The sequence below is a fragment of the Alligator mississippiensis genome, chromosome 2 (genome assembly GCF_030867095.1).
Source record: "Alligator mississippiensis isolate rAllMis1 chromosome 2, rAllMis1, whole genome shotgun sequence".
Classification (NCBI taxonomy): domain Eukaryota; kingdom Metazoa; phylum Chordata; order Crocodylia; family Alligatoridae; genus Alligator; species Alligator mississippiensis.
Window position 1 is genome coordinate 2,227,076 of NC_081825.1, and position 12,501 is coordinate 2,239,576.

Below are 12,501 nucleotides of genomic sequence, written 5' to 3' on the forward strand. Positions count from 1 at the left end.
CACAGGCAGGGTGCACTCAGCCTAGCAGATGTGATGAAACCATGGGTGAGCAGGGAGTGGTGTTCAGGAGTGGGATGGGTGGCTGGGGATGGGGCAAGGCAGGGGCCAGGGCCTGTATCACAGGGCAAGGACAACATGGGGCCTGGGCCCTGGGCAGAGCTACAAACCCCTCTTTGCACATCTGTGCCCACAGAACCAGTGCCCATGGCAGGGTCATGCAGGGAGCTGATCACAGCTGTGCCCCAGGTCCTGGCCCCAACCCTGCCCACCCAATGCACTCCCAGATGCTGCTCCCCACCTGCCTGGGTGGCCTCATCTGAACCTCTCAGCTGAGCCTGCCCAGCCTGCTAGGGTCCTTGGCCAGTCTCCATGGAGGTCCCACCAGTCTGTCCACTCTGGCTGGCATCCCCAGTAATGGGTGTGGGATAGAGACACCCAGGCAAGAGAGGATTAACTGTCCTCTGTCAATCCAGGCTGGTCATCACCACATCCTGCCCTGCTGCACCAGGCTGGGTCAACTGCACCCCACCCCTCGCTCTGCAGCTGGTCTGTAGGCCTGCGTGAAGCAACTAATATTTGCTTTGGATTCGGCCAATTTGGAGAGAGTGATTCAATTCGGTGATTTGAATCACTGACCCGAATCGATTTGGTTGAATCTGACTCATAGATTTGGCCATGGTCAAATTGGCCAAATCTCCAAATCAAACAGTGCCCCATTCCCCAGCTCTCCCTGCCTCATCAATGCAAGTCCCACTTGGCCCAAGCGTCCCGGTACTTAAAAAAAAAAAAAAAAAAGTGCCACAATCACAGGCTCCTGGAAGGGGGGAGGGTGATTCCCATTGCCTCCCACTGCCCTGCGCTGCACAGGGAGGCTCTGCCATGAGCCTCCAGAAGCCCTGCTGGACACTGCAGCAGCCAGTGAGTATAGGGCTTTTTTTTTTTTAAAGGCCTGGGACACTGGGGCCAGGCAGGGCTGCAATTGACTGGGCTGGGAGAGCGGGTGGGGGGCAGGGGACACAGGCAGAGGATGGGCCTGGAAGGGGTCTCCCTATGGTCCACTCTCCATTCCTCCAGGCCCCCCCACACCCATTACTTACTGGCATGGAGTCCGGGTCCAGATCCCTGTGGCAGCGAGCAGGGTCTGCCCAAATCGTTGAATCTCCTCCAAAGCTTTTCTGAATCAATTTGGAGGCATCAAACAAGCATGTACTATTGATTGTGTGACAAGAAAGCATTTTCTAGCAAATGCAGACTGCACCCCTGCGTTCTTAGAGCTGGGGACACATTCTCCTCTCTACCTGACTGAAGGGAGACACTGAGAGAAGGCAAACTGCACTGGACAGCTAGTCAGGTCTCAGATTCATAGATTCATAGATTGTTAGGGGCTGGAAGGGACCTTGCAGAGTATCGGGCCCAGGCCCCCCCTCCTGCTCTAGGCAGGAAGACAACTGGGGTTAGGTGACCCCAGTGAGGTGACCATCCAGTCTCCTCTTGAAAACCTCCAGGGTAGGTGACTCCACCACCTCTGGAGGGACTTTATTACCCAGTCTGGACACCCTGACTGTGAAGGAATTTTTCCTGGTATTAAGCCTGAAGCGGCCTTCCAGGAGTTTGTATCCAAAGGTCCTGGTCTTCCCCAGGGGTGCCTTAGGAAACACTTGTTCAACAAGCTCCCGATTCACTCCTCTGATGTAGGAGTAAGCTGCTATCAAGTTCTCTCTCAAACTTCTCTTCTTTAAGCTAAAGAGGCCCAGGTCCCTCAGCCTTTCCTTATATGGCTTGCCTTGCAAGTCCCTGATCATAAGGGTGGCTCTTCTCTGGACCCTCTCAAGTTTTTCCATGTCCTTATTGAAGTGCTGTGCCCAGAACTGGATGCAGTACTTCAATTGTAGTCTCACCAGTGCTGAGTACAGAGGGAGTATCTTTTCCTTAGTTTTATGTGATTTTCATTGGTTAATGCATGCCAGCGTGTTGTTTGCCCTGCTGACCACCGCATTGCACTGAAGGCTCAGACTGTTCTGTCTGGGCTTTCTCTCCTTTTCACCCCAAGATCATCTCCTTCCTCTTGCCCTGGGGCCATGAATGGATTCCTGCAAGTATTCAAATATAATAAAAACCATAGTCTGTCTGTCTGTCTGTAAATCTCTGGGCCAACTGCACATGCATTGGGGACACAGAGCGAGAGGAAGCAAGGGAGCTGCCAAACCACCCACCTGCCACTGCACCACCCGCCACACCACCCACCTCCTCCCACAAGAACAGCAGGCAGGGAGGGAGAGGGAGGGAGGAAAGATATTGCGTACAGCCAGATGGGACTGGTGACAGCAAGGGGCACTGGGTGTTGGTGGCTGTGACCACGTGCAAGCTCTCCTCCCCCTGTTCCTGGGAGTGGGTGGTGGCACAGGGTACTTCAGCAAGAGCCACAGTATTCAATACCTTGACTTTCATCGCTCCTCCTCTGCCAGCTATTCCAGACTCAGGCAGAGGTAGCACCTCTCTGTTGCACATTTTTTTTCACCTTTGTAGAAAACTTAACAATGACCTCAGCAAAGCTGTGACAGAACAGATTTACTAGATTTACTAGATTTCATAGACATTAGGGGCAGGAAGGGACCTCAAATGATCCCTGCAAGGAAAATAAATAATAATACCCGAAATGAATAATACCCCAAATAAATGGACTATGACAATCAGATGTGCTGAACTGCTGCTACACAAGAATTGCTGTTAGACTTGGAACCAAGTGCCTTCTCACTGGGTGGGGGCAGAAGCAGGCAGGAGTTGTGCTGCACTGTGCAGCAAGGCAGGCAGCGTCAGTGACGGGCTCCAGGCCCCAACATTCACCTTACCCCCTGGAGCCACCTCTCCCACCATGGCCACCCGCATGAGAGGGGGCGTGAGGCTCCCGGCCTGAGCTGGCCCAGATCGTTCACAAGTGTGAACACAGGGGGACAGCCAGGCAGCATCTCCCTCTGGGGCTGCCACACCATGATGGAGAGTGGAGGAGGGCAGAGGTCCTGCGAGGGGAAGGGATGTGGCTGGTGGTGGGGTAGGGACGTATATGTACATCTGTGTCTGAGCCTGAGTGCATGCTTATGCATCTCTGCATGTGTGCTCATCTGCATGCATGTGTGCATCTGTGCATCTGTGTGTGTACATCAGGGCATTTGTCTACATCTGCTTCTGTGCATGCTTGTCTGGGTGTGTGCATGCGTGTGTCTGTGTGTGCGTGCGTGTCAGTGTGTGTTCATGGGCAAGTGTACATGCATGTGTCTGTGTTCATGGCAGGAGGAAGAGTGTGTTTGTGTCTGTGTGTGCATGTGCACAGAGTGAGTAGAGTGTACTCCCATCTGCATGTGTATCTGTGTGCGTGTGTGCGCATGTGAATAGATTCATAAATTGTAAGGGACTGAAAGGGAACTTGGAAGTTCATCACGTCCAGCCCACTGCAGCAAGCAGGAAAGACAACTGGGGTCAGGTGACCCTAGCAAGGTGACCATCCAGTCTCCTCTTGAAGATTTCCAGGGTAGGCAATTGTACCACCTCTGGAGGGAGCTTATTCTACAGTCTGGACACCCCTACTATGAAGAAGTCTTTTCCCAATGCTGAGTCTGAATTGGTCTTCCAGGAGTTTGTGGCCATTACTCTGTGGTCAGAGATGTTCAGGACAGTCCCCTGGTTCCACAGAGCCATAGCACGGGGTGGCCCAAGAAGAATTTCTATCTAAAATCCCAGCCCAAAATCAAGTTCCTTATTTGGATCCATATACATAACACAGTGGCTGGGGTGCTGTCATTTGGCAGCCTGGCACGGCTAAACTGCGCTATGGACTGGGCAGGTCTCTGGTCAGAGATGTCCAGGAGACTCTTCTGGTGCCACAGAGGCATGTCATGGGGTGGCCTAAAATGAATTTCTAAGTATAATCCGAGCTGCAAATCCAGTTCCTTATTCGGGTCCATGTATCTAGCACAGTGGCTAGGTTGCTGTCTGTTGGCAGCCTGGCATGGCCAAACCATGCCTTGGGCTAGTCAGGACTGTGGTCAGGGCTCTTTGGGACAGTCCCCTGGTGGCATCAACAGGAACTTTGGGGTGGTCCAAGAAGTATTTTGCCCCATAATCCCATCCTAATTTGACCCTCATTTAGAGTTCTGTACTTGATGTGGGGTATTATTTTACATCATAATTGGTACATATGCATAGCTAATGAAATTCTCTCTCTTTAGGATGTGTAATTCATTAATAACTAAGCCTCTGTGAGTAGGCAGCTATTTGATCCAGTTTTGGATCTGGCTGTTTCGGATGCCAGGGATCTGATCCGGCGCTCCGGACCGGGTTTCCACATCGATCCAGCCAAAGTGGCTCTGAAACTTTGAAGCCGCCTCGGAGATCCAACCATAGGGTATAGTGAGGAATCAATGAAATATCTATAACTTTGTAGTTTTTTGTCTCATTGGGATGAAACTTGCAGGGGTAGTAGCCTTTGCTGAGAGCATGAAGCCTGCCAAGATTCAAGAAGATCAGTGTAGGGGTTTGGGGAGAACTGCACCCCAGACTCTTGAAAGCAAAACTCATGTGTATGTGATACACCACGGGGGGGGGGGGGGGAGGTGAAAACTGCAGGGATAGTGGCCCCTGTTGAGGCCACAAAGCCTTCCAAATTTCAAGGAAATCAGTGCAGGGCTTTGGGGGGAACTGCACCTCAAGCTGCTGACAGACAAAACTCGTGACATACATTACCCTGTGTGTGTTAAGGTGCAGTGGGCTGAAAATTTTTGTGGTGATGCCCCCTGCTCAGGCCACAAAGCCTGCCAAGTTTCAAGGAGATAGGTGCAGGGGTTTGGGGGAAACTGCACCTCATGCTGCATACAATCAAAACCCGTGACATGGGTGACACTGTGTGTATTAAGGCACAGCAGATTGAAAGCTGCAGGGATGGTGGCCCCTGCTGTGGCCATGAAGCCTGCCACCTGTCAAGGAGATCAGTGCAGGGGGCTTCTGGGGCCCTGCACCCCTAGGTGCTGACAGGCAAAGCTCGTGACTTGGGTGCTTGTGCAACTGACTGTGTCTGTCTTGGGGCAGCTGATTGTATTGATTATTTTCTCTCGGTAGTCTGGTTTTGTAGGTGTTAATTGATGGTAATTAACTGGTTACACAGTACAACTGATTGGTAATTGGTAACACAGTAGCTGCAGGGCCTGGCGGAGGCTGAGGCAGGAGTCAGACTGGGGGTGGGGGGCTTTGGTTGGGGGTTTCTGGAGCCAGCCCAGTACCCACAGCCTGTGATGAGGCTGAAGTTGGTTGCTTATTCCCAATTCCTTATTCCTGGTTCCCTGTTCCTTTTTCAGAGCTAATCTAGACCCAATAAAAGCTTGTTGTTAATAGGGCTACGCAAAGCTTCGGATCATGTTTCAGATTTGGAGATAATTCGGATGATTCAGAGGCCTAATCTATGAATCCAAATTGAATCGCTGGAAGCTTTAGGCTTTGTGAATCGAGAGCTTCCATATCACTTCACTGAATATCACTTCATATCACTTCAGAAAACACTAAGAGGCAATTTGGCCTGCTGAGTTTCAAGAAGATTGTGCAGGCCTGCAGTAGTTCTCTGGATCATCTGTAGTTCTCTGGGTCCTGCTTTCTCACTCTCTCACATATGGGTACTAGAGGTTTGCCCTTTTCCAATCATCCAGGCCCTCTCCTGAGCCCCATGAGTTTTCAAAGATGATGGTCAGTGGTTCTACCATTTCATCAGCTCACTCCCTCAGCACCCTCGGGTGCATCCTGTCCAGCCCCATGGACTTGTATATGTCCAGCTTTTCTAACTACTCCCTAAGGGTACATGTACACACCACAATATTTGCCCTTTTAGGCACTGCAACAGTGTCTGTTTACATGAGCGGGATTTCCTGATGTATTAAAAGTCTTGTTAGCATGTGAAAATAAAACTGCTTGGATGTAGTTTAGTTTGGCTCGCCACAAGTTAAAGCATCGTGTGTATGGATTCACTGCGTGCAAACAGAAAGGCACTCAGAGACATGTAATTACCCTCTTTCCACCAGGTGGCACTGAGCTATTTCTGTAGTTCAGGCCTTTGTCCACTAGATGCCACTTTCAAATGCAGCTGCTATTTTTGTGGGGGGGTTTTGGCTCCTGATCATCCCAGCCCCTTGTCCAGCACCTCGGCCCTGCTCCCCTGCTCACACAGCTGCATGCAGGAAGGGAACATTGCAGGGCTCCCCAGCCAGGCAGTAGGCAGGGAATTTCACCTCATTGTCCTGCGCTGCAGGCAAGGCACATGCCCTTAATATTTGTAGAGAAAGAAAAAAAATGGAGCAAACCAAAAGCTGCCCAATGCACACTGTCGTGTACTACACTGTGGTAGCGGTTGTGAACATACCACCACCAACACTGGTCCTGTATATGCTCCCTCCTCCACTGCCACACACACCCTGTTCCCAGCACCTTGGTCAAAACTGTGGAGGACAGCAGTGGCAGCAGCAGCAAATGGAAAATTTGCAATGGAGGGACAGTGGCACCTCTTCTTAACACTTTAATATTTCAGGTTAACTTTCCTATTTCTTATAATTGCCATTCCAGAAACATGACAAATACTTCAGGCTAATGCTGCATGCCAGATCTGCCCCCCAAGATATGCAGCATCCCAGGCGATTCATTGGTATTAGGGTCAGAAGGGATCTCAGTAGGTCATCAAGTCCAACCCCCTGCCCTGGGCAGGAAACAGTGTTTGGGTCAGATGACAAAAGCTAGGTACTTGTCCAGTCTTCTCTTGAAGAGCCCCAAAGTAAGAGAGAGCACCACATCCCTTGGAAGCCCATTCCAGATTCTGGCAACCCTTACTGTGAAGAAATTCTTTCTGATGTCCAACCTAAATCTACTGGACAGATATATAGATGTCAGAAATATCACACTGACTTTGTAGCCTCTAGTGGGGAGATGAAGAAGGTGGTGTTTGGACTGTGGACTGGAAGAGCTGGGGCGATTGAGTCTGGAGAGGAGAAAACTGAGTGAGGATTTGATCATCAGAGTCTGCACATCCCTACAGAGTGATGGCAGAGGGGCTAGAGATGAGCTTGTCTCTGTGGTCACAGGGGACAGGACTAGGAGCAATGGTCTCAAGCTGGAGCTGGGAAAAAAAAGCTGGAGATGAAGGAGGAACTTTGTGACTCTGAGCAGGGCTGAGCACTGAAACACGCCCCTAGAGACTGATACTTGGACTGATACTCTTCAATGTCTTCATCAGAGACTTGGACGAGGGAGTGAAGTGTACTCTGTCCAAGTTTGCGGATGACACAAAACTGTGGGGAGAAGTGGACATGCCGGAGAGCAGGAAACAACTACACGCCGACCTGGACAGGTTGGAGAAATGGGCACAAAACAACAGAATGCAATTCAACAAGGAGAAATGCAAAGTGCTGCACCTAGGGACGAAAAATGTCCAGCACACCTACTGCCTAGGAAATGACTGGCTTGGTGGCACGCAAGCGGAAAGGGACCTTGGAGTCCTAACGGACTCCAAGATGAACATGAGCCGGCAGTGTGACGAAGCCATCAGAAAAGCCAATGGCACTTTATCGTGCATCAGCAGATGCATGACGAACAGGTCCAAGGAGGTGATACTTGCCCTCTATCGGGCGCTGGTCAGACCGCAGTTGGAGTACTGCGTGCAATTTTGGGCGCCACACTTCAAGAGGGATGTGGATAACCTGGCGAGGGTCCAAAGAAGGGCCACTCGTATGGTTAAGGGCTTGCAGGCCAAGCCCTATGAGGAGAGACTGGGGCACCTGGACCTCTTCAGCCTCCGCAAGAGAAGGTTGAGAGGCGACCTTGTGGCTGCCTATAAGTTAATCACAGGGGCACAGAAGGGAATTGGTGAGGCTTTACTCACCAAGGTGACCCTGGGGGTTACAAGGAATAATGGCCACAAGCTAGCAGAGAGCAGATTTAGATTGGACATTAGGAAGAACTTCTTCACAGTTCGAGTGGCCAAGGTCTGGAACGGGCTCCCAAGGGAGGTGGTGCTCTCCCTTACCCAGGGGGTCTTTAGGAGGAGGTTAGATGGGCATCTAGCTGGGGTCATCTAAACCCAGCCCTCTTTCCTGCTTATGCAGCAGGTCGTTCTCGATGATCTATTGAGGTCCCTTCTGACCCTAGCATCTATGAATCTATGAGACATGGGGGAGTCTCCATCCCAGGAGCAGGTTGCACAGATGTGGCTAGGATGGTGTAGTGAGGGCTGGTCCTGCCTTAAGCAGGGGGCTGGACTAGATGACCGTGTGAGGGCCCTTCCAGCCTGACTTTCCAATAGTCCTTTGATCCGAAGCACCTGGATAGAGTCTCGCACAGTTCCTGATATGACCCAGCACAAGTTAATGGAAGTCTTGTTAGCTTCTGCTGCTACAACACATGGACAATACATTTCTTTAACACTGCCTCTAGTGACATATGTACACATGATGCAACCCAGATACCTCTACCAGGGTAACTGGAAGCTTCTGTCCACATTCCTTCTTAATATCTTCATCTCCAAAGACCAGATACTTTGGCTGCTTTGCTCTATTAATATCAAGACCTGTGCTCTTCAGCTCACTCTGCCATTCTCAAAAGTTTTCTTGTCTTCCTCTTGTCCACAGGTGATAACCTGGTGAGGGGACTGTGGGTGCTCAACCACCTGGGTGATAACAACCATCACCTACTGGAATTTAGCATCCAGCGCAGGGTGCCAAAGGCCTACAGCAAGTCAGCAGCCCTGGACTTCAGAAGGGCAGATTTCAATGGGGTAAGGAGACTAGTTGGGGAGGCACTGAGGTCCTGGAGGGGAGGGGAGTTGAGAGTCCAAGAAGGGTGGTCATTCCTTAAGGAGACAATCCCCATGCAGATCAAAGGGGGGCAAAAGTGCTTAAAAGCCCCCATGGCTCACCAAAAGCATCCACGAATGCCTTAAAGCCAAAAAGGAGATGTATACCCAATGGGAGGGAGAGGTCATCACCAAGGAGGATTATACCTCCTTGGCTCAAGATTGTAGAGGGGCTATTAGGAAGGCTAAGGCAGAGATGGAACTGGGACTAGTGACCTGGATCGAAGATAACAAGAAGTATTTTTTTAAATACATAGTGGGTAAAAAGAAGGTGCCAAATAATGTGGGGCCTCTGCAGGACATGCTTGGTAATCTGGTGGTAGCACCAGATGACAAAGCTAATCTCTAACAGATTTTTTGCTTCCATTTTTCTGAGCAGGGACAGGGATATCCCCCCCCACTGGGATTCTGGATGGACCCAGGGGAGGCACAGCCAGGCCCAGGGTCAGTGAGGACCTAGTCAGGGAACTTCTGGAGGAACTAAATATATTCAAATCAGCAGGTCCTGACGATCTCCACCCCAGAGTGCTTAGGGAACTGGCAGAGGTCATTGCAGGATCCCTGGCACAGCTTTAAGAACACTCATGGTGCTCTGGTGAGGTGCCTGATGACTGGAAAAGGGCCAATGTGGTCCTCACTTTCATAGTTTCATAGTTTGTAGGGTCAGAAGGGACCTAGACAGATCAAGTCCGACCCCCTGCCATGGCAGGAAAGAGCACTGGGGACAAACGACTCCAGCAAGGTGTTCATCTACCTCCTCTTGAAGACCCCCAGGGTAGGAGCGAGCACCACTTCCCTTGGAAGTTGGTTCTAGATCCTAGCCACCCTGACTGTGAAGTAGCACCTCCTGATGTTTAGTCTTCAAAAAAGGGAGGAAAGAGGACCCAGAAAACTATAAATCCATTAGTCTTCCCTCGGTCCTGGGGAAGCTGTTTGAGAAAATTATCCAGGAGCACATTTATGAGGGACCAGCAGGGGGGTTTAAACTTAGGGGCAATTACATGGGTTTATTAGAGGCTGATCCTGTCAGACCAACCTGGTGGCTTTCTACGACTAGGTCAAAAAAGCCTTGGACGCAGGTGTTGCAGGGGATGTAGTCTTCCTGGACTTTAGGAAGGCCTTTGACACTGTCTCTCACACCATTCTCATTAAAAAATTAGGCGGCTGTGGTGTCGATGCCTACACAGCTGACTGTGGGTCGCAAATTGGCTGGAGGGCCGCACCCAGAGAGGGGTGGTGGAATGGTCTTTTTCGACATGGAGAGATGTGGGCAATGGGTCCCCCAGGGCTCGGTCCTCAGGCCCGCACTGTTCAATATCTTCATTGGTGATTTGAACGAGGGGGTGAAAAGCACCTTGTTCAAGTTTGCAGATGATACTAAGATGTGGGGAGAACTGAGTATGCTAGAAGAGAGGGACAGCCTACAACTAGATCTGGAGAGGCTACAGGGGTGGGTGGATGAGAACAGGATGGGTTTCAATACGGACAAGTGCAGGGAGCTGCACCTGGGGAGGAAGAACCAGCAGCACACCTACAGGCTGGGGAACTCCCTTCTCATCGGCACAGAGGCAGAGAAGGATCTTGGAGTCACTATTGATCCCAAGATGAACATGGGCTACCAATGTGGGGACGCGGTCAGGAAGGCCAACCGCACCTTGTCATGCATCCACAGATGCATCATGAGCAGGCCCAAGGTGGTAATCCCCCCTCTCTATGAGACACTGGTCAAGCCGCAGTTGGAGTACTGCGTCCAGTTCTGGGTGCTGCACTTCAAGAGAGATGTGGACAGCATGGAGAGGGTCCAGAGGAGGGCCACTCACCAGATTTGGGGGCAGCAGGGCAGGCCCTATGAGGAGAGGCTATGGGACCTGAACCTGTTCAGCCTCCATAAAAGAAGGCTGAGAGGGGATCTGGTGGCTACCTATAAACTGGCCAAGGGAGACCAGCAGGCATTGGGGGAGTCCCTGTTCCACCGAACACTACTGGGGGTAACAAGGAATAACGGCCATAAATTGACAGAGAGTAGATTCAGGCTAGATCTCAGGAGGCGCTACTTCACTGTCAGGGTGGCTAGGAGCTGGAACCAACTTCCAAGGGAAGTGGTGCTTGCCTCTACGCTGGGAGTCTTCAGAAGGAGGCTAGACAGCCACCTAGCCAGGGTCATTTGACCCCAGCATCCTTTCCTGCCCATGGAAGGGGATCGGACTAGATGATTTGCTTAGGTCCCTTTCGACCGTACCAACTATGAAACTATGACATCGCTCTGCAGATCAGATGCCCATCACTGTGACAAGAATGGGATTAGGTACGGGGCCTAGTGAAAGCCAGGTCAAGAGGTCAGATAGCTTTTCTCATGCTTTCTTTTTCCTCTATTCCCTCCTGCGAATTTCCTTAGGGAAGTGCTCAAATGCTTTCTGTAGCCAAATGAAGACCATATAGACCATGTCTACACTAGGGAATTTCACATGCTCTGAAATGTGTCCTTCTGCCTACTTTTAGAAGCATAGAAATGAAGGGCTGGAAGGGACCTCGAAACATCCTTGGGTCCAACCTCCCTCCTGTGGACAGGAATACTGCTGAGATAAAATAACCCTGGCAACGTGTCTGTCCAGTCTCCTCTTGAAGACTTCCAAGGCTGGGGACTGCACCTCCTCCCTAAGAAATCTATTCCAGATTGTGATCACCTGGATTGTGAAGAAGTTATTCCTTACACCCAACTTGAAACCATCCTGTAATGCAGCAGCAGGAAACTATTTCAGCTGGAGGGCTGCTTAACAAGTTTTGGTTAGCATTTGAGGGTTGCAGGGGTGGCCCCATCCCTGGACAAGTGTCCCACCACATAGTCACCATCTTGGGATCAGAAGTCCTGCCCCTGACCTCTGACCTTTGCCACTGGAAATCCCTCCTCTTACCCTTAGAAGTACTCCTTTGGGAAGAGGATTTCCCATCTTGGAACCAGAAAAATAAGAAATTATATACTAAAAATCAGCAATCATAATAACATATTTTAATTTTTGTCCTGCTTTGTGAGTGTTTGAGGTGTATATATAGATTCACAGGTTCACAAAAGTTTAGGGCTGGAAGAGACCTCATGAGATCACTGGGTCCAGCCCCCATACTGTGGGCAGGAAAGACTGTTAGGGTCAAATAACCCCAGCCAGGTGTGCGTCCAGTCTCCTTTTGAAGATCTCCAGGGTAGGTGCCTGCACCACCCATACTGGGAGTCTGGTCACAGGAAATGTAAAGATTTTCCTGATATCCAGTCTGCAACCTTCTTCTAGGAGTTTATGACCGTTGCTCCTAGTTTTTCCTTGGGGCATTTTAGTGAATAGTTATTTGCCTAGTTTTTCCTTGGGGCACTTTCGTGAATAGTTATTTGCCTAGCCCCTGATGCTCTCCCCTGATGTATTTGTAAGCTGCCACCAAATCCCACTGAAGTTGTCTCTTTCTAGGCTGAACAGTTCCATTTCTGTCAACCTTTCCTTGTATGGCTTACTCTTCAAGTGTCTAACAATAGGAGTGGCTCTTATCTGGACTTTCTCAAGCTTCTCCACATCTTTCTTGAAAAGTGGCACCGTAATCTGGATGCAGTACTCCACCTGTGGCTATGGTGCTGCCTCAGTTGG